This window comes from Mustela nivalis (assembly GCF_964662115.1).
Source record: "Mustela nivalis genome assembly, chromosome: Y".
NCBI lineage: Eukaryota > Metazoa > Chordata > Mammalia > Carnivora > Mustelidae > Mustela > Mustela nivalis.
In genome coordinates this window covers 28316185-28340266 of record NC_139041.1, presented here as the reverse complement: position 1 = coordinate 28340266, position 24082 = coordinate 28316185, and the positions used below count along the sequence as shown (strand labels likewise).

General features: G+C 40.5%; 1 long non-coding RNA gene and 2 pseudogenes across 3 annotated transcripts in view; 1 reads left to right on the top strand and 2 right to left on the bottom strand.

The window, feature by feature from the left end:
* The window catches only part of LOC309856874 (putative protein FAM10A5 pseudogene), a 352871-nt pseudogene extending 342700 nt beyond the window's left edge, over window positions 1-10171 (bottom strand). Inside the window, exon 1 of the transcript XR_014316641.1 lies at window positions 10057-10171. The product of XR_014316641.1 is annotated as a putative protein FAM10A5 pseudogene (transcript). The remainder of the gene's footprint in view (window positions 1-10056) is intronic.
* LOC309856927 lies at window positions 342-5476 on the bottom strand. Its single transcript, XR_014307412.1, has 2 exons — window positions 3710-5476; window positions 342-2759 (listed from the first exon to the last, which is right to left on the bottom strand). It is a non-coding gene; the product is annotated as an uncharacterized lncRNA (long non-coding RNA).
* LOC309856890 (hsc70-interacting protein-like) lies at window positions 9972-11855 on the top strand (annotated as a pseudogene). Its single transcript has 2 exons — window positions 9972-10603; window positions 11501-11855. The product of its transcript is annotated as a hsc70-interacting protein-like (transcript).
* Window positions 11856-24082: the final 12227 nt, after the last annotated feature.

The window sequence follows — 24082 nt, the reverse complement described above, 5'->3', positions numbered from 1 at the left end:
TTAGATCAACTGCACCATATACTGTCAACAGTTGGTTAAACAAAAAGACAAAAAACATTCTATATGCAACTGTCCCTTGGTAAGGCTTGCTAGGACCAGAGAAAATCATGGGTACACCGCAAACATTATTTACCATCCCCTACTTTATGTGGGTGAGGGGGAGTCCTTACAGTGCTCTGATGGAATAAAATTGTTTTAACCAACATCAGAAGGTAATCTCCTCTGTAATAATTAATTAGCTGTGTTTTAAGACCTGAGAAACCACGTATTTAGAGCAATTATCTTTGAGCTTGAATGTCACAAGTGAAGTTACAAGCAGTATAAAGAATACACAGACACTGTTAAATTAGCCATCACATATTTATTCAACCATAACAGAGTAGATAAAATAAGATTCACATTAGCAAAAAATCTCTACAAAATGTTTTTGAAAAGCAAAATATGGCTGTTTCATCAATTCTCTATCTTCATGAAAGATATTAGCGAAAAAATAGAGCAGTTTATCCAGTACTGCATCCTTTTTGGGGGGTATTTTCAGTTACAGTTTGAAAGAGGTAGATGTTTCTGTTAACACCTGAGAGATGAACTGTGATAACCAGGTGTGGAAAAGACAGTTAATATATAATTTTAAAAATACTGGTCTCACGACCACAAAATGTATTTTCTACACACATGAAAACGAAATGGCCTATTTTTGTACAGCCATGTTTTTTTTCTACACCTTGGAGTCCACTGACACTATTGATTTTGCAACTCCAGAGGATTCCACAAAATAGTACAACAAACATAATTTAACTGATTGCAACATTTAAACTTTTCCTGGGCCAGCTACAAGGTTTTTTAAACAGGCTGACAAACAAAGGCCAGTTAGTGAATATTTTAAGACTTTCTCGACTCAAGCGTTGTAGTATGAAAGCAGCCCTAGCCAATACAGAAATGGTTTGACAACTCCTGTTCCAGAATATAGTACATACCGCCCATACTACGAAGCTACTTGGAAGGGAATCCTTGTCGTAAACTACCTTTTCTCCTGCTAACCAGAGAAAAAAATTCTGAGAGGAAACCAAATGCTTCCCAAACAAAATCCAGATCTTGTCAATGTCTTATATTATTTTACACAATATCTAACATAAACCTACTAAACACAAAATGGTAGAGCACATGCTCTGATCCACACTGCTTTTGGCCCAAGATTTAACCTCCACACAAAACAAGTACCACCAAGAAGTGCAGGAGGCACTTAACTACCATAGTAAAATGATAAGACCTTACATGCATCAGGGTTCTGGTGTGATATGATCATTAGTATTATTTTTTAAGGTAAATTATATTTGTGACACAAAACCTTCATTTCCCCTCAAAGTAGTGGGTTTTGGAGCCTGATGGAGGGCCTTTTAAAAAGTTGCGGGAGGGTGGTGTTTGGTTTTGCCTCATCCTGGCAGACTAGCAGTGTCAAATGTCATGTAAATTTCTTTTCTCTCACTGTCTATTCCTTAACGATCATGGTCAGTGGTGAACATTTACAAGTACCTCACATTCCAGCCTCTTTTACCCATTAGGTAATTTTCATTTTTCAACCCATTTGAGGTCATAAAGATGACAGGAACACATACATAAGACTAGCTGTTGAACACTGAAATAAAAAAGTAAGGAGAAAAATTACAAAATTCAGAAATTTTGCCATGGTAAAGGCAGGGAACTAGATACTTTTTTTTTTTTCCCCTTTCAACATGTGTTCTAAGCTGAAACCGAAGCAGTAGAACTATCTTTAGTGACTTAAGCATGAAACCTGTTTTTCCAATCCCTTGCTTATGCTATTTTCTTTACAAATGATATCTTCATATACATATTGTACCACAATCTTGCATTCATCTCAATTTGCAAGTGACCAAAATATTATTAAATAACTGAATCTATATCAAATTTGCTTTGCTTAGGTCTTATCCCACACTTGAGCTTTATTTTCAGATGGCATTTAAATGAGCTACTAGACAAAACTCATCTTTCTTTTTTCCTTCCTTCCTTTGTTCCTCCCTCCCTTCCTTCCTTCTTGTATCAGTGGGCTACAGAGTTGAAATCAGTATTAGTTTTCACATTGGGAAACCATTCTTGGAACAACTTCCAATTGTGATACTCACACAGGGGCAGGATTAAGGCAAATGAATACACAAAGTGAAAGTATTAGCAATGAACACATGTATTCCAGGGAAGGGGAAGGTAAGGCAGGTGTGCAATACAGCTGTAGAAGTGTATACATCAAAACAATGCAAAACTGCTTAGCAGCCTCCTGTATCACACAGTCCAATAATTCTTGAAACATACAGATATAATAGAAAAAGTTAAGAGCGTTCACTACAAAACCAACAGTAACTAACACTGAAAAGTTATACACAAAATACCACTCAATACAGTGATCACACTTCACGTTAGTGAACTGAATCAGTGTCTAGAAGAGATCATGTAGAGAGGGTTTTGGAGCTGTGTTTTGTTTCATTTACTCCCTCGAGCTCAGCATCCAGGTATACTCCTGGAGCTTTACTAGAGGAACTCTTCAACTCATCCTGAGAAACAAGAGCAGTGCAGGGCCGTATCAGAGGTGCAGCTAAATCTACATTCACTGCATTTACATTGACTTGCTCTTTCAGGACTTCCACCTGCTCACTGAGCTCATTTCTTTCCATTTGGAGAGCTCTACACAGCTTCTCCAACCGTTCCAGTTTTATCTGAAAGGCCTTGTACTCTTTATCACGGACAGCTTTCTGAGATGGGGGGGAAAAAAAAAAAGAATTCATGCAACCATTCTGCATGTAAATAGAAATTTTATTATTGCATACAAAAGAAAACTAAATTAAGAAATCTGTGCTTATACTATAAACTAACTTTGGTCATCTGTTGAACCTCCCTCTGTTTTGATATTTAAAATACTTAAAATTATTCTGTAGCAATGCAAAAGGGTAAGTACACTTTTTTCATTCTTCTTTGAAGTACTCAAACTCCACTTCTTGATTTCAAGTATTTATATCAACTTAAGTATTAACAACAGTCAGGACTTTAATTTATAGTGCTCATTTCTTCAATTTTTCTTCCTTTCCACCATTTTTTAACCCTAGTATTTTCTCTCATGAGACGTTATAACTACTTCTATCCAGTTTATGACAGTGAGAAATTTACTCATTATAAGTGGAATATACTTCAGCTTCCTTCACAGCAAACCTTACAAAAAGAACTTTGCTGCCTTTGGAAATGAGTAAGTCAAGATGGAAAATCAACTGGGTTAAAAGATTGTGCTTTGTCCATAGGAAATCTGAATAAGGTGATCTTCCTGGAAAAGTTGGGATTCTCAAGTTGTGGGCTTCTTGAGTAATAGGAACATAGGCTGGACACTTGTTAGAAATACAAAATTTGAGGACACACGTCCGATCTAATGAATCATAAGCTATTGTGGGGGGGGGGTTTGCATCCAGTTTAACAAGTGTTAAGTCTGTATAAGCTAGGTTTGCTGTAGAGGAAAGCAAAATCTAGTTACTTTATAGGGATCTATAAGACAACCCTGAGCTAAAAGGTTAGGGAAAGAATTTTGAACTTTCACCTAAGACAACCTAACTTACTGCAGGCAAGAGATCATATAAGGAAACCTCTAGAAGTTCCAGCCTGCCTGACTACTGAAATAAATGAATGTTCACTGTTCATTCAGGCAAAGACTTCTCACCTCTTCAGCCATTTGCAGAAGTACTTTATTATTATTTTCCCATTTGGTACGCCATATTATCATTTCTTTTTCCAGTTTTTTAATTTTCTTTGTCATCTGTGAATCAACACAATTGCAAATTTAAATTCTATGTGCATTCCTATAACCACCACTAAAGTATTTTATATTGTTCTTCCCCCTCCCTCATCAATGCACTTGCTTCATCCAGCCGATAGCTGTGCATGTCTTGCTGACAGCAGCAATGCTTGATTTTAGCAGAACTGATATAGCAGAAGCCCTTACAGTGGCAGCAGCAGGAACCAAGCCAGGAGGAGTTTCATATTACCAGAATAACAACAAACTTGATCTCAATTTCAGAGGAAGCAGCACATGGGAACTTCAGATGCCACCACACTCTGAACTCTTTCAGTTAAGACTGCAGTGCCATTTATTCCAGCTAGAGGGAGCAAAGGAAGGATGGGACCAGCTTCTCCCCTAAACTGTATCAAAGAGTGTCCTGGATCTCAAGTTTTGTGTAGAGATATTACACTAAGCTAATTCATCAGATTCTTGGAAAGACAGACATTCTGAGTCCACAAAGAGTTTAAGAAGCTAAAACCCTATCAAGTATCAGAAGTAAAAGCCAGATAATTCAGGCAAGTGATAAGGAAAATGATACTGAAATTATTATATCCTTAGCTTTAACCATCTTCACAATTCACAAGATTATTCTATTTCAAGATTGTATTAAAGATAAAATGGAGGTAAAGTAAGAGAGTTTCTCAAATTAATGTTACAGGACCTGAATTCTCCAAAATTCAAAATTAGATTCAACTTTGCCCATCAATTACCCATCTTTCCAACATTCCTTTATTATTGGTCTGCACATTAGCTCTGTTCCTGTAAAGATACTGTATCAAGCACTGTTAAGGGAAACTAGGATAAGGCAGAGCCAATGCCCTGGGCCATAGGAAATTACACAGAAAAGTCCCACGAGGCAGAGTAGGACAAGGGCTGTGGCAGGAGCTCCTCTAAAATCTCAGTTCAGTGCTGCCAACGGGGATCTTTACAGGCACTAGCAACTAGCACAGAGGAACGCAATGTGTTCCAATCCAGCAAGCTTGCCAGAATGGCAGCAAACTAAGGAGTCCCTGGCCTGAGCTGCTCTGCATCAGTGACACTCATGGATAGAGTCCAGCTAACACTTCCGGCAGAGTTTCCCTGCCACTGGAACACTTCCCTGAAAGGACTGACGGTATAACAAATCTCCTGCTTGCTGAATTCAACACACTACTGGGTGTTAAAATATCTAAAATACTCTACTTAACATGGCTAAGCAGTGATTGAAATATAGTAGATACTTCTGTAATTCCCATTCTTAACGATGAAGGAACAGAGAAGTTAAAACAACTTGTCCAAGGTCTACGTAAGTGACGACCAAAATTATTAATCCAAGAAATCTGACCAATGAGCATGTGTTCCCCACCACCTTGTAAGACCTAGTAACAGTCATGCCTGATATGTACTGGATGGCTACAAAATGCCAGCCTTACTGTTACTTATCCTCTCTTGACCACCATTTCTTTTTAAATCCCAATTTGAAAGGGGGAAATGCCAAGCTAAATCATTTGCCCCTACAAAAGTTCCACAATGCAAATAACAAAACTCAGTTCCAAAGTCCACACTCCAAACCAAGGTGGCTGTTAATTTATTTTGGGGGAGGAAGAGGTAGGTAACTGTACCCTAAAATTGCCACTTAGACCCCTTTCTGAACTGGAGTGACCACAACCAATTTTCTACACTGAATTTTACAGCCCCACATTATCTATTGGTAGGAGCAGCCACTCACCGACTTGGATTAAACCCATCCCTCTTGAGAGTCAAACCGGAGAGTGCCTTGATGACAATAAATTGGTCAAGGAGGTAATGCAGTGTGGGACACCCAATGGTGGCTACCTGGCTCCTCTGCTCCATAGTGTCCTTTTTTCCATTCTCCAAACTTGTCCATAGTCATGAAATTATCCTCTCCCTCCACTTTCCTCCACTTTTGTGTTCTCAGGAAAAAATATTCTTGAACTCAAGCTCTGTCTCTATTCCCTATTTGAGAATTACAAGTCAGGCCAAGTACAATTTTATACCACGAATCCAACAGTAAGAGTTCCTTGAAAGTTGCGTTTTACACTGACTTCCTTCACATTAGGAAGAACTGGGCACATTTTTGTTGCTTAAAAACATACATGCTAGAAGGTTTCTCCCTTGAAAAATATAGTTTGTTGAAATTGCTCAAGACTTGTGTCTGTGTGTCAGGGACATAGCACATTCCCTACTCTACCACACATATATTTGATATCTAATCTATCATATGGAAATACCGATTAGTTGACGAGTGCCATTCTCCATAGTCTCATTACTCCATTTTACTCAGAGTAAAATCTGAGGCGATTTGCTCTATTTCATACATTCACTTGAAAATGCTTCTTCCTTCCAAAAGCAAGAGGTTGCTTGAACATTGTGTTCTCCACACACTTCTTTCGCAGAGGGAAGGATAAGGCACTTTCCTGTTAGTTAAACACATAGTTATTAGAAGGTTTCTCCCTTGAAGAAACATGTTGTTTGATGAAAGTTTAGCTCTCCAGAGATCTGTTTGTATGCTTCAGGGACCTGTCAACTTCCCTATACTACCACACATATATATGATATCCCCTTTATCTTCTGGAGACAAGAATTAATTGAGAGATACATTCTCCACAGAACTGTTTGTCAGAGTTAAATCTGCAGCTGTTTCCTTATGATTCCACAGCACCATTTTTTCCAATTTAAATTGTACTTTTATTAGTATTGTTAATACAAACACTTTGTCCTATACCATTAGAATTCACCATGTTGAAAATTTGCTCAATTGGTAACCTGTTAATGTCACCATATTTATCCAGTCTTCAAAAGCTAGAAACTTCCTTCGTAATTCCTTCTTTCTAATATCCACATCTAATGCTCACTCTCTAAAGTTTTCCCCTTGAGCATACTAGCTCTTCTTTTTTTAAAATTTATTTTTTATTTATTTTCAGCATAACAGTATTCATTATTTTTGCACCACACCCAGTGCTCCATGCAATCTGTGACCTCTATAATACCCACCACCTGGTACCCCGACCTCTCACCCCACTGCCACTTCAAACCCCTCAGAACTGTTTTTCAGAGTCCATAGTCTCTCATGATTCACCTCCCCTTCCAATTTCCCCCAACTCCCTTCTCCTCTCTAACTCCCCAGGTCCTCCATGCTATTTTTTATGCTCCATAAATAAGTCAAACCATACGATAACTGACTCTCTCTGCTTGACTTATTTCACTCAGCATAATCTCTTCCATTCCTGTCCATGTTGCTACAAAAGTTGGGTATTTGTCCTTTCTGATGGAGGCATAATACTCCATAGTGTATATAGACCACATCTTCCTTATTCATTCATCCATTGAAGGGCATCTTGGTTCGTTCCACAGTTTGGCGACCATGGCCATTGCTGTTATAAACATTGGGGTATAGATGACCCTTCTTCTCATGACATCTGTACTATTGGGGTAAATACCCAGGAGTGCAACTGCAGGGCCATAGGGCAGTTCTATTTCTTGAGGAATCTCTATACTGTTCTCCAAAGTGGCTGTGCCAACTTGCATTCCCACCAACAGTGGAAGAGAGTTACCCTTTCTCCACATCCCCTCCAACACATGTTGTTTCCTGTCTTGCTAATTTTGGCCATTCTAACTGGTGTAAGGTGATATCTCAAAGTGATTTTAATTTAACCTCACTGAGGGCTAGTGATGATGAACATTTTTTTCATGTGTCTGATAGCCATTTGTATGTCTTCATTGGAGAAGTGTCTGTTCATGTCTTCTGCCCACTTTTTGATATTATTGTCTGTTTTGTGTGTGTTGAGTTTGAGGAGTTCATTATAGATCCTGGATATCAATGTTTTGTCTGTACTGTCATTTGCAAATATCTTCTCCCATTCTGTGGGTTGCCTCTTTCCACAGCACCATTTGAAAACACTGCCATCTTCAGAAAGCAAGATCTTTCTTAAATGTGTCTCCACAGACTTGTTTCCCAGATGGAAGGATAGGAGAATTTCCTGTTGTATAAACACATATGTGCTAGAGAGCTTCTCTCTTGAGAAATTTGTTGTTCCCTGAATGTTGCATTATCCACAGACTTGTTTTTACACATCAGAGACATGGCCACGCATATATTTGATATCATCTCTATCTTCTAAAAACAGGAGTTGTTGGGGAGAGACAGGATGTCAGGGAAGTAGGAGGAGGCACCTTTTCAACCTGTACCCTAAGCGAGCTGATTACCTACCAAAGAGTTCCTATCACCCATGAAAACAGCCTGTGATCAGAATTATACATGTCTGGATCTCTACAGGGGCAGAAGATGCCAGTGGGCAGGTAAAGCAGAGTGGGAATGGTGGACTGATATGGGAAGATAAAGGAAAGGGGGAGGGAGCCACCAGAGGCAATTGGAAAGTAATACCCCAATCTGAGAGTGCCCTGTGTCTGGGGACCAGCATTAACTTGGAGTTTGGTTGAAAGCACTCAAAGAGAGCAAAGGATCGCAGGGGGAAATTGCAGGAATCAGGGTGGCTGGGGACAGGGGCTTAAGTCCCCAGATCCAGGACAGCCTCCCTTGGTGCTGAGCCCGAGAGAGTGAGGAGGAGAAACCAGGTCTTGCTCCTGAGCTGTCAGCGTGCCGTGAACGCGTGGGGTCTAGCTCCTGTGAGGGGCTGGGAGCCTCGCCAGAAGGCACAGGCCCCAGAGCCAGAGGACAGGTGCTACAGAGCCTGAGATGCACCGACCCCCGCCCATCGCTCTTAGACCCTTGCCATTCCACTGAGCCTGAGGCAAGCGCCCTGTGAGCACACCCCAGACACTCCCCTGAGAGAGGTGTGCACAAGCCCAGTGCTCTTAGACCCAGAAAGGCCAGGCACTCCCAGCCTGGGCCAGCGGGAAAATCTCAGTGTGCAATCGCTGATTGGAACCTCTCTGGTGGTCTGGAGCTGCCCAGACAGCCGCCGCTGCAGTGGTTTTGGGTATAAACAGAAGATCCTGTGTCCCCGGGGACCACGACTCGGAACCTGCTCTGCCAGCAGCCAAGGGGGAATTTATTTGGGCTCTGCAGCCAGACTGAGGCTTCTCTTGGAGAGGGAGGTCAGGGGTGCAGTCTGTCTTCCTCTAAACCTACAAAAACCATCAAAAGCAGTCAAGGCGAGAAAAAAACCAAAACCCAAAGTGAACAAATATAAAAACCCCCAGAGAACAAAAGCCTGAAAAAAAAAAACAGTTTCCTCAGAGCCCAGCCCCTTTGAGGGGTCGAGAGGACTGAACTCAGGGAACAAAATTGACTGAAAACACATGTGGCGGGCTCCCTGCCCTACCCCCCCCAACCAACCCGGAAAGAAAAAAAAAAAAAAAAAAAAAGACTACAAGAGAACAACTACCACTACTTCATAGTACAACTTTTATTTTTATTTTGTTCCCACTATTCTGGCTCATTTTTAAAATACATATAGATATTTTGGGGGGAGACAAGATGGTAGGAAAGTAGGAGGAGGCGCCCTTTCAACCTGTACCCTAAAGTGAGCTGATTACCTTCTAAAGAACTCCGGTCACCCACGAAATCAGCCTGAGATCAGAATTATACATATCTGGATCTCTACTGCAGCAGAAGACGCCAGTGGGCAGGTAAAGCAGAGTGGGAAAGTCAGACTGATATCAGAAGACAAATAAAAGGGGGAGGGAGCCACCAGAGGTGACCCGTTGGAAAGTAATATCCCAATACGAGAGTGCTCTGCGCCGGGGGACCAGCATTAACTCAGAAGTCTGGTAGAAAGCACTCAAAAAGAGCAAAGGATCATGGGGGAGGGGGTGGGAAATTGCGGGAATCGGGTGTTAGGGTCGGGGCTTAAGTCCTAGGACAGCTACCCCTGGCACAGAGTCAGAGAGAGTGTGGCAGAGAAACGAGGTCTCCGTCCCTGAACCACCAGTGCAGCTGAGAGTGCGTGGCGCCCGGCTCCCGCGAGGGACTGGGAGCCTCCCCAGCCAAAAGAAGCACAGCCTTTTTGCCGTCCCCATGCGAGTGGCCTGCAATGCCATCACAGAATGTGAGTCGTGCCCCACGCCCTCCCGTGAGAGAGTGCACACAAATGCCAGTCCGGTGCTCTCGGACTGGAAAGACCAGGCACTCCCAGCCCGGGCCAGCGGGAAAATCTCAGTGTGCATCGATGCTTGGAAAATGTGTAAGCAGGATCCGAGCGTTCTGCACACCAAGGAAATGCATTTCCTGCGGGAGTGGGTGGAGAGCATGGGGGGTAAAATACCACCTGCCACTCATAAAACTAAATCAGAAGACAGTATCAAGGAAGAAAAACCAGATAGTAAGAAGGCAGAGGAAAACATAAAGACAGATGAACCATCAAGTGAGGAGAGTGTTCTAGAAATTGACAATGAAGGTGTGATTGAACCAGATACCGATGCCCCTCAAGAAATGGGAGATGAAAATGCAGAGATAACCGAAGAAATGATGGATCAGGCAAATGATAAAAAAGCAGCTGCCATCGATGCCCTAAAGATGGTGAACTACAGAAAGCCATTGACTTGTTCACAGATGCCATCAAACTAAATCCTCGCTTGGCCATTCTGTATGCCAAGAGAGCCAGTGTCTTCATCAAATTACAGAAGCCAAATGCTGCCATTCGAGACTGTGACAGAACTATTGAAATAAATCCCGATTCGGCTCAGCCTTATAAGTGGCGCGGGAAAGCACATAGACTTCTGGGCCATTGAGAAGCAGCACATGATCTAGCCCTTGCTTGCAAACTGGATTATGATGAAGATGCTAGTGCGATGCTTAAAGAAGTTCAACCGAGGGCCCAGAAAATTGCTGAACATTGGAGAAAATACGAGCGAAAACGTGAAGAGCGAGAGATCAAAGAAAGAATAGAAAGGGTTAAGAAGGCTTGGGAAGACACCATTCAGAATGGCTAAAATAAACAAGTCAGGAAATGACAGATGCTGGCGAGGATGTGGAGAAAGGGGAACCCTCCTACACTGTTGGTGGGAATGCAAGCTGGTGCAGCCACTCTGGAAAACAGCATGGAGGTTCCTCACAATGTTGAAAATAGAACTGCCCTATGACCCAGCAATTGCACTATTGGGTATTTATCCTAAAGATACAAATGTAGTGATCCAAAGGGGCACATGCACCCGAATGTTTATAGCAGCAATGTCCACAATAGCCAAACTATGGAAAGAACCTAGATGTCCATCAACAGATGAATGGATCAAGAAGATGTGGTATATATACACAATGGAATACTATGCAGCCATCCAAAGAAATGAAATCTTGCTATTTGCGACAACATGGATGGAGCTAGAGCGTATCATGCTTAGCGAAATAAGTCAAGCAGAGAAAGACAACTATCATATGATCTCCCTGATATGAGGAAGTGGTGATGCAACATGGGGGCTTAAGTGGGTAGGAGAAGAATCAATGAAACAAGATGGGATTGGGAAAGAGACAAACCATAAGTGACTCTTGATCTCACAAAACAAACTGAGGGTTGCTGGGGGGAGGGGGTTTGGGAGAAGGGGGGTGGGATTATGGACTTTGGGGAGGGTGTGTGATTTGGTGAGTGCTGTGAAGTGTGTAAACCTGGTGATTCACAGACCTGTACCCCGGGGGATAAAAATATATGTTTATAAAAAATAAAAAATATAATAATAATAAAAAAGAAGGCTTGGGAAGAACAGGAGAGAGCCCAGAGGGAGGAAGAAGCCAGACGACAATCAGGAGCTCAGTATGGCTCTTTCCCAGGTGGCTTTCCTGGGGGAATGCCTGGTAATTTTCCTGGAGGAATGCCTGGAATGGCAGGGGGATGCCTGGAATGGCAGGAATGTCTGGGCTCAATGAAATTCTTAGTGATCCGGAAGTTCTTGCAGCCATGCAGGATCCAGAAGTTATGGTGGCCTTCCAGGATGTAGCCCAGAACCCAGCGAATATGTCAAAATATCAGAGCAACCCAAAGGTTATGAATCTCATCAGTAAATTGTCAGCCAAATTTGGAGGTCAAGCATAATGCCCTTCTGACAAATAAAGCCCTTGCTGAAGGAAAAGCAACTTCGATCACCTAATGGATGTCGCAATAATACAAACCAGTGTACCTCCGACCTTCTCATGAAGAAAGCTGGGGTGCTGTGAAGAGAATCCCTACCCCTCTGCTCCCCATGCAACTGAAACATTCTACAATGGTTTGCCATTAGGGTATTCATTCAGATAATGTTTTCCTACTAGGAACTACAAACTTAAAAGGGTGTGTTAGTCCCTACATTTTTCTTTACTAATCATTTCAGTTTTTTACCTTTGGATTAATTGGGCAAGGAAGATATTTCAGTGTGGAAGATTCATTGCTCAGTTATAACGAGTGAAATAAAGGTTTACTAGTAGGAGGCAAATAATACATTAAAATGGACGAAGTTTGATTTGGAGATACGGTTTCTGAGGCATTTTGAATTGTCTTTTTAAATGCTTTATTTTTTTTTAAATTTTTTATTTTTTATAAACATATATTTTTATCCCCAGGGGTACAGGTCTGTGAATCACCAGGTTTACACACTTCACAGCACTCACCAAATCACATACCCTCCCCAATGTCCATAATCCCACCCCCTTCTCCCAAACCCCCTCCCCACAGCAACCTTCAGTTTGTTTTGTGAGATTAAGAGTCACTTATGGTTTGTCTCCCTCCCAATCCCAGATTCTTTCATTTATTCTTCTTCTACCTACTTAAGCCTCCATGTTGCATCACCACTTCCTCATATCAGGGAGATCATATGATAGTTGTCTTTCTCCGCTTGACTTATTTCGCTAAGCATGATACGCTCTAGCTCCATCCATGTTGTCGCAAATGGCAAGATTTCATTTTTTGGATGGCTGCATAGTATTCCATTGTGTATATATACCACATCTTCTTGATCCATTCATCTGTTGATGGACATCTAGGTTCTTTCCATAGTTTGGCTATTGTGGACATTGCTGCTATAAACATTCGGGTGCATGTGCCCCTTTGGATCACTACATTTGTATCTTTAGGGTAAATACCCAATAGTGCAATTGCTGGGTCATAGGGCAGTTCTATTTTCAACATTGTGAGGAACCTCCATGCTGTTTTCCAGAGTGGCTGCACCAGCTTGCATTCCCACCAACAGTGTAGGAGGGTTCCCCTTTCTCCACATCCTCGCCAGCATCTGTCATTTCCTGACTTGTTTATTTTAGCCATTCTGACTGGTGTGAGGTGATATCGCATTGTGGTTTTGATTTGTATTTCCCTGATGCCGGGTGATATGGAGCACTTTTTCATGTGTCTGTTCGCCATCTGGATGTCTTCTTTGCAGAAATGTCTGTTCATGTCCTCTGCCCATTTCTTGATTGGATTATTTGTTCTTTGGCTGTTGAGTTTGCTAAGTTCTTTATAGATTCTGGACACTAGTCCTTTATCTGATATGTCGTTTGCAAATATCTTCTCCCATTCTGTCAGTTGTCTTTTGATTTTGTTAACTGTTTCCTTTGCTGTGCAAAAGCTTTTGATCTTGATGAAATCCCAATAGTTCATTTTTGCCCTTGCTTCCCTTGCCTTTGGCGTTGTTCCTAGGAAGATGTTGCTGCGGCAGAGGTCGAAGAGGTTGCTGCCCGTGTTCTCCTCAAGGATTTTGATGGATTCCTTTCGCACATTGAAATCCTTCATCCATTTTGAGTCTATTTTTGTGTGTGGTGTAAAGAAATGGTCCAATTTCATTTTTCTGCATGTGGCTGTCCAATTTTCCCAGCACCATTTATTGAAGAGGCTGTCTTTTTTCCATTGGACATTCTTTCCTGCTTTGTCGAAGATGAGTTGACCATAGAGTTGAGGGTCTATTTCTGGGCTCTCTATTCTGTTCCATTGATCTATGTGTCTGTTTTTGTGCCAGTACCATGCTGTCTTGATGATGACAGCTTTGTAATAGAGCTTGAAGTCCGGAATTGTGATGCCACCAACGTTGGCTTTCTTTTTCAATATCCCTTTGGCTATTCGAGGTCTTTTCTGGTTCCATATAAATTTTAGCATTATTTGTTCCATTTCCTTGAAAAAGATGGATGGTACTTTGATAGGAATTGCATTAAATGTGTAGATTGCTTTAGGTAGCATAGACATTTTCACAATATTTTTTCTTCCAATCCAGGAGCATGGAACATTTTTCCATTTCTTTGTGTCTTCCTCAATTTCTTTCATGAGTACTTTATAGTTTTCTGAGTATAGATTCTGTGTCTCTTTGGTTAGGTTTATTCCTAGGTATCTTATGGTTTTGGGTGCAATTGTAAATGGGATTGACTCCTTAATATCTCTTTCTTCTGTCTTGCTGTTGGTGTAGAGAAATGCAACTGATTTCTGTGCATTAATTTTATATCCTGACATGTTACGGAATTCCTGTATAAGTTCTAGCAGTTTTGGAGTGGAGTCTTTTGGGTTTTCCACATATAGTATCATATCATCTGCGAAGAGTGATAATTTGACTTCTTCTTTGCCGATTTGGATGCCTTTAATTTCCTTTTGCTATCTGATTGCTGAGGCTAAGACCTCTAGTACTATGTTCAATAGCAGTGGTGATAATGGACATCCCTGCCGTGTTCCTGACCTTAGCAGAAAAGCTTTCAGTGTTTCTCCATTGAGAATGATATTTGCGGTGGGTTTTTCATAGATGGCTTTGATGATACTGAGGTATGTGCCCTCTATCCCTACACTTTGAAGAGTTTTGATCAGGAAGGGATGCTGTACTTTGTCAAATGCTTTTTCAGCATCTATTGAGAGTATCATATGGTTCTTGTTCTTTCTTTTATTGATGTGTTGTATCACATTCACTGATTTGCGGATGTTAAACCAACCTTGCAGCCCTGGAATAAATCCCACTTGGTCGTGGTGAATAATCCTTTTTCATATACTGTTGAATCCTATTGGCTAGTATTTTGTTGAGTATTTTCGCATCTGTGTTCATCAAGGATATTGGTCTATAGCTCTCTTTTTTGGTGGGATCCTTGTCTGGTTTTGGGATCAAGGTGATGCTGGCCTCATAAAATGAGTTTGGAAGTTTTCCTTCCATTTCTATTTTTTGGAACAGTTTCAGGAGAATAGGAATTAGTTGTTCTTTAAATGTTTGGTAGAATTCCCCCGGGAAGCCTTCTGGCCCTGGGCTTTTGTTTGTTGGAGATTTTTAATAACTGTTTCAATCTCCTTACTGGTTATGGGTCTGCTCAGGCTTTCTATTCTTCCTCGTTCAGTTGTGGTAGTTTATGTGTTTCTAGGAATGCATCCTTTTCTTTCAGATTGTCAATTTATTGGCGTAGAGTTGCTCATAGTATGTTCTTATAATAGTTTGTATTACTTTGGTGTGAGTTGTGATCTCTCCTCTTTCATTCATGATTTTATTTATTTGGGTGCTTTCTCTTTTCTTTTTGATAAATTGGGCCAGAGGTTTATCAATTTTATTAATTCTTTCAAAGAACCAGCTCCTAGTTTTGTTGATTTGTTCTATTGTCTTTTTGGTTTCTATTTCATTGATTTCTGCTCTGATCTTTATGATTTCTCTTCTCCTGCTGGGCTTAGGGTTTCTTTCTTGTTCTTTCTCTAGATCCTTTAGGTGTAGGGTTAGGTTGTGTACCTGAGACCTCTCTTGTTTCTTGAGAAAGGCTTGTGCCGCTATATATTTTCCTCTCTGGACTGCCTTTGTTGTGTCCCACAGGTTTTGAACCGTTGCATTTTCATTATCATTTGTTTCCATGAATTTTTTCAATTTTTCTTTAATTTCCTGGTTGACCCATTCATTCTTTAGAAGGATGCTGTTTAGTCTCCATGTATTTGGGTTCTTTCCAAACTTCCTTTTGTGGTTGAGTTCTAGCTTTAGAGCATTGTGGTCTGAAAATATGCAGGGAATGACCCAATCTTTTGATACTGGCTGAGTCCTGATTTAGGACCGAGGATGTTATCTATTCTGGAGAATGTTCCATGTGCACTAGAGAAGAATGTGTATTCTGTTGCTTTGGGATGAAATGTTCTGAATATATCTGTGATGTCCATCTAGTCCAGTGTGTCGTTTAAGGCCTTTATTTCCTCGCTGATCTTTTGCTTGGATGACCTGTCCATTTCAGTGAGGGGAGTGTTAAAGTCCCCTACTATTATTGTCTTATTGTTGATGTCTTTCTTTGATTTTGTTATTAATTGGTTTATATAGTTGGCTGCTCCCATGTTGGGGGCATAGATATTTAAAATTGTTAAATCTTCTTGTTGGACAGACCCTTTGAGTATGATATAGTGTCCTTCCTCATCTCTTATTATAGTCTTTGGCTTAAAATCTAATTGATCTGATATAAGGATTGCCACTCCTGCTTTCTTCTGATGTCCATTAGCATGGTAAATTATTTTCCACCCCCTCACTTTAAATCTGGAGGTGTCTTCTGGCTTAAAATGAGTTTCTTGGAGGCAACATATAGATGGCTTTTGTTTTTTTTTTTATCCATTCTGATACCCTGTGTCTTTTGACAGGGGCATTTAGCCCATAAACATTCAGCGTAACTATTGAGAGATATGAATTTAGTGCCATTGTATTGCCTGTAAGGTGGCTGTTACTGTATATGGTCTCTGTTCCTTTCTGATCTACCACTTGTAGGCTCTCTCTTTGCTTAGAGGACCCCTTTCAATATTTCCTGTAGAGCTGGTTTGGTATTTGCAAATTCTTTCAGTTGTTGTTTGTCTTGGAAGCTTTTAATCTCTCCTTCTATTTTCAATGATAGCCTAGCTGGATATAGTATTCTTGGCTGCATGTTTTTCTCGTTTAGTGCTCTGAAAATATCATGCCAGCTCTTTCTGGCCTGCCAGGTCTCTGTGGATAAGTCAGCTGCCAATCTAATATTTTTACCATTGTATGTTACAGACTTCTTTTCCCGGGCTGCTTTCAGGATTTTCTCTTTGTCACTGAGACTTGTAAATTTTACTATTAGGTGACGGGGTGTGGGCCTATTCTTATTGATTTTGAGGGGCGTTCTCTGAACCTCCTGAATTTTGATGCTCGTTCCCTTTGCCATATGGGGGAAATTCTCCCCAATAATTCTCTCCAGTATACCTTCTGCTCCCCTCTCTCTTTCTTCTTCTTCTGGAATCCCAATTATTCTAATGTTGTTTCGTCTTATGGTGTCACTTATCTCTCGAATTCTCCCCTCGTGGTCCAGTAGCTCTTTGTCCCTCTTTTGCTCAGCTTCTTTATTCTCTGTCATTTGGTCTTCTATATCACTAATTCTTTCTTCTGCCTCATTTATCCTAGCAGTGAGAGCCTCCATTTTTGATTGCACCTCATTAATAGCTTTTTGATTTCAACTTGGTTAGATTTTAGTTCTTTTATTTCTCCAGAAAGGGCTTTTATATCTCTCGAGAGGGTTTCTCTAATATCTTCCATGCCTTTTTTCGAGCCCGGCTAGGACCTTGAGAATTGTCATTCTGAACTCTAGATCTGACATATTACCGATGTCTGTATTGATTAGGTCCCTAGCCTTCAGTACTGCCTCTTGTTCTTTTTTTTGTGTTGAATTTTTCCGTCTTGTCATTTTGTCCAGATAAGAGTATATGAAGGGGCAAGTAAAATACTAAAAGGGTGGCAACAACCCCAGGAAAATATGCTTTAACAAAATTAGAAGAGATCCAAAATCGTGAGGGAGGGGAAAGGGGATTAAAAGAGGTTCAAAAAGGAAGAAAGAAAAAAAAAAAAAAACAAAAAGAAAAGAAAAAAAAAGAAAAGAAAAGAAAAGAATTTTAAAAAAAAGAAAACACCTAAGAAAAATGTAAAAAAGAAAAAATATATGTATATTAGATAACCAATAAAAAATCGTTAAAAAAGAAAAATGTAACAGTTAAAAAAAAAATTTTACCCGAAGGCGAGAAAAAAAAAAAATGAAAAAGAAAATTTAAATTAACTGCAAGACTAAAAAAAATCACAGGAAAAAAGCCACGAGTTCCGTGCTTGGCTTTCTCCTCCTCTGGAATTCTGCTGCTCTCCTTGGTATTGAAACCGCACTCCTTGGTAGGTGAACTTGGTCTTGGCTGGATTTCTTGTTGATCTTCTGGGGGAGGGGCCTGTTGTAGTGATTCTCAAGTGTCTTTGCCCCAGGCGGAATTACACCGCCCTTACCCGGGGCAGGGGTGAGTAATCCGCTCGGGTTTGCTTTCAGGAGCTTTTGTTCCCTGAGCGCTTTCCGTAGAGTTCTGGAGGACAGGAATACAAATGGCGGCCTCCTGGTCTCCAACCCGGAGGAGCCGAGAGCCCAGGGCCCCACTCCTCAGTGCACCCTCAGAGAACAGCGCCCAGTTACTCCCGTCTGCCTGACCTCCGGCCTCGCTCCGAGCTCACCGAGCCTGCGACCGGTTCAAGGTAACAGGGAGCTGTGAGCTTACTGTCGGCTCTGTCTCTGTAGCCGGCTTTCCAGTTCCAATACCTGCAAGCTCTGCAACACTCAGACACTCCCGATCCTTCTGTGACCCTGCGGGACCTGAGGCCACGCTTACCCCGCGTGGGCTTCACCTCGGTTTAGCCTCTGTAGCGATGTCCCTCAGCGGAACAGACTTTTAAAAGTCCTGATTTTGTGCGCGGTTGCTCCGCCGCTTGCCGGGAGCCGGCCCCCCCCCCAGGGTCTATCTTCCCGTCGCTTTGGATTCACTTCTCCGCCGGTCCTACCTTTCAGAAAGTGGTTGTTTTTCTGTTTCCAGAATTGCTGTTCTTCTTCTCTTTGATCTGCTGATGGATTTGCAGGTGTTTGCAATCTTTAGATAAGCTATCTAGCTGATCTCCGGCTAGCTGAAGTAGTCTCGGCCTGCTACTTCTCCGCCATCTTGACTCCTCCCCCTAAATGCTTTATTTTTTAAACACAATTTATTTTGATAGAACCATTGGGACCACCAGTATTGCAGTCGGACCTGGGTAGGGACCAGAAGTGCTTGGCAGGGCAGCAACAACCTTACTCCTTTTATATAGTGTGCACCCTTGTGCAGATGCATTGAAATCTTACATGTGGTGAAGGGATGATTTTTATAATGCTACAGTAGACTTGGATTACTTAGCTGTGTTCTTGTCTGATATAGAAAATAAATGTTTTGCATTATTTCCACATAGGGGAAATAAGGGAATACCTTTTTTTTTTTTTTTAATATTTCTGTGTTTAGAGTGACCTTTCCTGGTCAGAAAATACCCATCTCTTTGTGTGCTTTCTGCTTATTTTCATGTCCCCCCTTCTCCCCTCCCAGTACTCTTTGGGCTAAAGATAGTCCTTTTTCACTGGCGTCATCACTATTATCATCATTCACAGCATAATTGTGCAAGTATATGTAATGCTGGGTTTACTATGTAATACATATAAGTGATTATGTAAGGTAATACCCATAACAGTTGTAGTTTCTTACTTGGCAAAGCGATTGCATATTTAAATGTTAGGTTTCTGCTTCGGTGAGATCTTAAGCATCTCAGAAGATGTTGGAAGGAGCGATTCCCTTTGATGTTCAGTCTTCTGAGGAAATACCTGTTGTAGTTGGAATTTATCTGACATTATTCATCTTCATAGTTTGGAGAGTATGAGGTTTGAATTCATTGATATACATAGAGGGGAACCAAATTTCTTGATCCAATATCAATTATAAAATTGATGAGATCCATGGTTCTTCATTGTGGGGTTGATGGCATTATGAGTGTTCTTATTCAGCCCTTGAATACTGCACCATACCCACCACCTCCTTTTTACTTTCCCTCTCCTCCAAGGATAAAGAAATGATGAATTTTCTGTTGTACCATTAATTAAGACTAAGTCTAGGCACTGTACTAGGAATCGCTAGGTTTCTACCTTTCCAATTTAACGTGCTGGTGTTCAAAAACAGTTGCCAAGGGATGAGACCCTCTATACTTTGCTTATTTGAAGAATCAGTGGTAGGAGCAGTGAAGAAAATTCCATGGAATAATTTCTGAAATAGCATATTTCTGAAGTCATAAGTAAGTTGATTCAGGTTCTAACCCTTTATACAAGCAAATAGAAATGCATCTGTTATATAGTGAGAAAGGGCTGTATGCCAACAGCATGCTTTTTAAAAATACTCAGCATATACACTTGCGTTTGAGCTTGTCAGTGGTTTTTTTGTTTTTAATGTGTGTTCTCTCTCAAATTTTCTAATGTGTGCTGTGAATAACCCAAGAAGACCAGTTCCTTTAGGGTTCCTTATTTGATTTACTTTTTACTTAATTATATATTACTTAAGTACATTCTAACATTGCAGATATTACTATAAGTGGGTAAAAGTAAAATTGGTCTTCTGACAAAAAAAAAAAAAAAAAAAAAAAAAGAAAGAAAGAAAGGCATTTGACAAAATCCAGCACCCATTCCTGATTAAAACGCTTCAAAGTATAGGAATAGAGGGAACATTCCTGAACTTCATCAGATCTATGAAAGACTCACAGCAAATATCATCCTCAATGGGAAAAAGCTTGTGACCTTCCCGTTGAGATCAGGAACATGACAAGGATGCCCACTCTCATCATTCTTGTTCAACATAGTATTAGAAGTCTTAGCAACTGCAATCAGACATCAAAGGGAAATAAACGATATCCAAATTGGTAATGAATAAGTTAAACTCTCTCTCTTTGCAGATGACATGATTCTTTATATGGAAAACCCAAAAGACTCCACCCCCAAACTACTAGAACTCATACAGCAATTCAGCAACGTGGCAGGATACAAAGTCAATGTACAGAAATCAGTGGCTTTCTTATACACTAACAATGAAAATACAGAAAGGGAAATTAGAGAATCGATTCCATTTACTATAGATCAAGAACCATAAGATACCTGGGAATAAACCTAACCAAAAAGATAAAGGATCTGTACTCTAGGAGCTACAGAACACTCATGAAAGAAATTGAAGAAGAAACAAAAATATGGAAGACCATTCCATGCTCTTGGATCGGAAGAATAAACATTGTTAAAATGTCTATACTGTCTAGAGCAATCTATACTTTTAATGCTATTCCAATCAAAATTCCACCGGTATTCTTCAAAGAGCTGGAGCAAATAATCCTAAAATTTGTATGGAATCAGAAGAGACCCCGAATCACTAAAGAAATGTTGAAAAGCAAAAATAAAGCTGGGGGCATCACGTTACCTGATTTCAAATTTTCCAAATCTCATGAATGCAACTAGAGTTCATGTACTAGAGACCGAAAGGTTTCCCCCCAAGATTACAGATTCTCGAAAGTCCTCAAGACACCTAATAGTAAGAATGAAGAATTATAATTGTAGGCAGAACATCTTGAAAGAAGCTAGGACAAAGAAGATCCTTACGTACAGAGGAAAGCCCATCAGAATAACGTCAGACCTGTCCACAGAGACCTTGCAGAAAGAAAGGGCTGGCAAGATATATTCAGTGCACTGAATGGGAAGAACATGCAGCCAAGAATACTTTATCCAGCAAGACTGACATTCAAAATGGATGGAGAGATAAAGAGTTTCCAAGAACAGCAAGGCTTAAAAGACTATGCAATTACCAACCGATACTGCAGGAAATATTAAGGGGGCTTTTTTAAAGGAGGAAAAAGCCCAAGAATAGCATTGAACAGAAATATAGAGACAATCTACAGAAAGAAATACTTCAATGGTAACACTATGTCAATAAAAACTTATCTATCAATAATCACTCTCAATGTGAATGGCCTAAATGCGCCCATAAAGTGGCACAGGGTTGCTGACTGGATAAAACGACAGGACCCATCCATATGTTGTCTACAAGAGATCCATTTTAACCTAAAGATACACCCAGACTGAAAGTGAAGGGATGGAGGAGCATCTTTCATGCCAATGGGCCTCAAAAGAAGGCTGGGGTAGAGGTTCTCATATAAATTAGATTTTAAACTAAAGACTGTAGTCAGAGATACAGAAGGACACTACATCATTCTTTTTTTTTAATTTATTTTTTATTTATTTACAGCATAACACTATTCATTATTTTTCACCACACCCAGTGCTCCATGCAATTCGTGCCCTCTATAATACCCACCACCTGGTACCAAAACCTCCCACCCCCACCCCGGCTACTTCAAACCTTTCAGATTGTTTTTCAGAGTCCATCGTCTCTTTATAGTTCACCTCCCCTTCCAATTTCCCCCAACTCCCTTCTCCTCTCTAACTCACCATGTCCTCCACATAAGAGGAAAATAATCAAGATTAGAGCTGAGATCAATGAGGTAGAAACCAGAGATACAGTAGAATGTATCAATGAACCTTGAGGCTGTTTTTTTGAAAGAATCAATAAGATCGATACCCATGGCCACACTAATCCAAAATAAAAGAGAGAAAGCCCAAATTTATAAAATTATGAATGAAAAGGGATAGAGCACAACTAACACCAAGGAAGTAGAAACAATCATCAGAAGTTATTATCAATAGTTATATAACAATAAGCTAAGCAACCTAGATGAAATGAATGCATTCCTGCAAAACTATAAACTCCCAAAATTGAACCAGGAAGAAATTGGCAACCTGAATAGACAGATATCTAGTAATGAGATTGAAGCAGTGATCAAAAAAGTCCCCAAAACAAGAGCCCAGGACCTGACGGATTCCCTGGGGAATTCTACCAAACTTTCAAATAAGAAATAACACCTATTCTCCTGAAACTGTTTCAAAAAATTGAAGCAGAAGGAAAACTTCCAGACTCTTTCTATGAAGCCAGCATTACCCTGATCCCCAAACCAGGCAAAGACCCTACCAAAAAGGAGAAAGAGTTTCTTGGAAACTCTTTATCTCTCCATCCATTTTGAATGTCATTCTTGCTGGATAAAGTATTCTTGGCTGCATGCTCTTCTCATTTAGTGCCCTGAATATATCTTGCCAGGTCTCTCTGGACACGTTGGACATTATTCTGATGGGCTTTCCTCTGTAAGTAAGGAGCCTCTTTGCCCTGGCAGCTTTCAAAATATTATACCTGCAATTATGATTCCTCAGTTTGACTATCAGGTGCCTTGGTGGGTTTTTTTGTTTTGTTTTGTTTTGTTTTTTTGGAATCTATAATCTTGGGTGGAGATCTTTCAGCCTCTAGTACATGAACGCTGGTTACATTCGTGAGATTGGGCAAATTTTCATGAAGAACTTGTTCCACTATATCTTCTAGACTTCTTTCTTTCTCCTCCCCTTCAGGGATTCCAATAATTCTGACGTTGGAACGTTTCATGGCATCATTTATTTCCCTGATTCTGTTTTCATGGTTTCTAAGCTGTTTGCTCCAGTCTTCCTCCTGATCCTTTCTTTCTTTTTGTCCTCCAGATCACTAATTCCATGTTCTGTCTCAGTTACTCTAGCGTTGAGAGAATTTAGATTAGATTGGAACTCATTGAGAGCCTTGTGAAACTCATCACTGGTAGCTTTCAACTCATGTCATATACTTTTATCAGTCTTTTTGTTTGTTTTTGTTTATATAATTCATAAATCGAACATTGGGGCCCATTTGGGCTGAATCTTCTCTTTTATCTTCCCTCTCTTTCCTCTCTCTCTCTCCCTCTCTCTCTTTACTTGTGAACATCCTGTCTGGTCGCTTTCAGTTCGGCCCTAATTAAATCCGTTTGGTCACCCATGGCTTTCTCCAACCTAGCTATTGCCTGGATAATTGCTAGCCTAAATTTTCTTTCCGTCATATTGTCTATGTTGATAGCCATTAGCTCTGTTCCAGAAGGTCCATCCTCTCTATATTTTTCTTCTGTTGGGCATTTGTCCTCCTAGTCATTTTGGTGAGAGATGACTGAACAGATGTAGCTGGATGTATCCGCCATGGTGCAGTCAAGGTCACCCTGCAACACTTCTGAGCAATCAGGATTCCCCACCCAAAGGAGAGGCAAAAGAAAAGTAAAGAGAGAGAGGGAGAGAGAGAGAGGAAAGAGAGGGAAGATAAAAGAGAAGATTCAGCCCAAATGGGCCCCAATGTTCGATTTATGAATTATATAAACAAAAACAAACAAAAAGACTGATAAAAGTATATGACATGAGAAAAAATATATAAATAAAGGAAGAACCTCATCAAAAAGAACCCCAAGTATAAGATTTATATACTATCAGGACAAACACAAAAACACAGAAACAGTGGTGGAAGAAAAAGATTGAAGACTGGTTATAAATTCTCAATGTGGGCGAGGAAAGTTGTTTTGATTTTTCCTGGATGTTTTTTTTTTTTTTTTTTTTTTTTTTATTTTAGGATTTTATTTAAGAGAAGGAGAGGGTGAAGCTGACTCCCTGCTGAGCAGGAA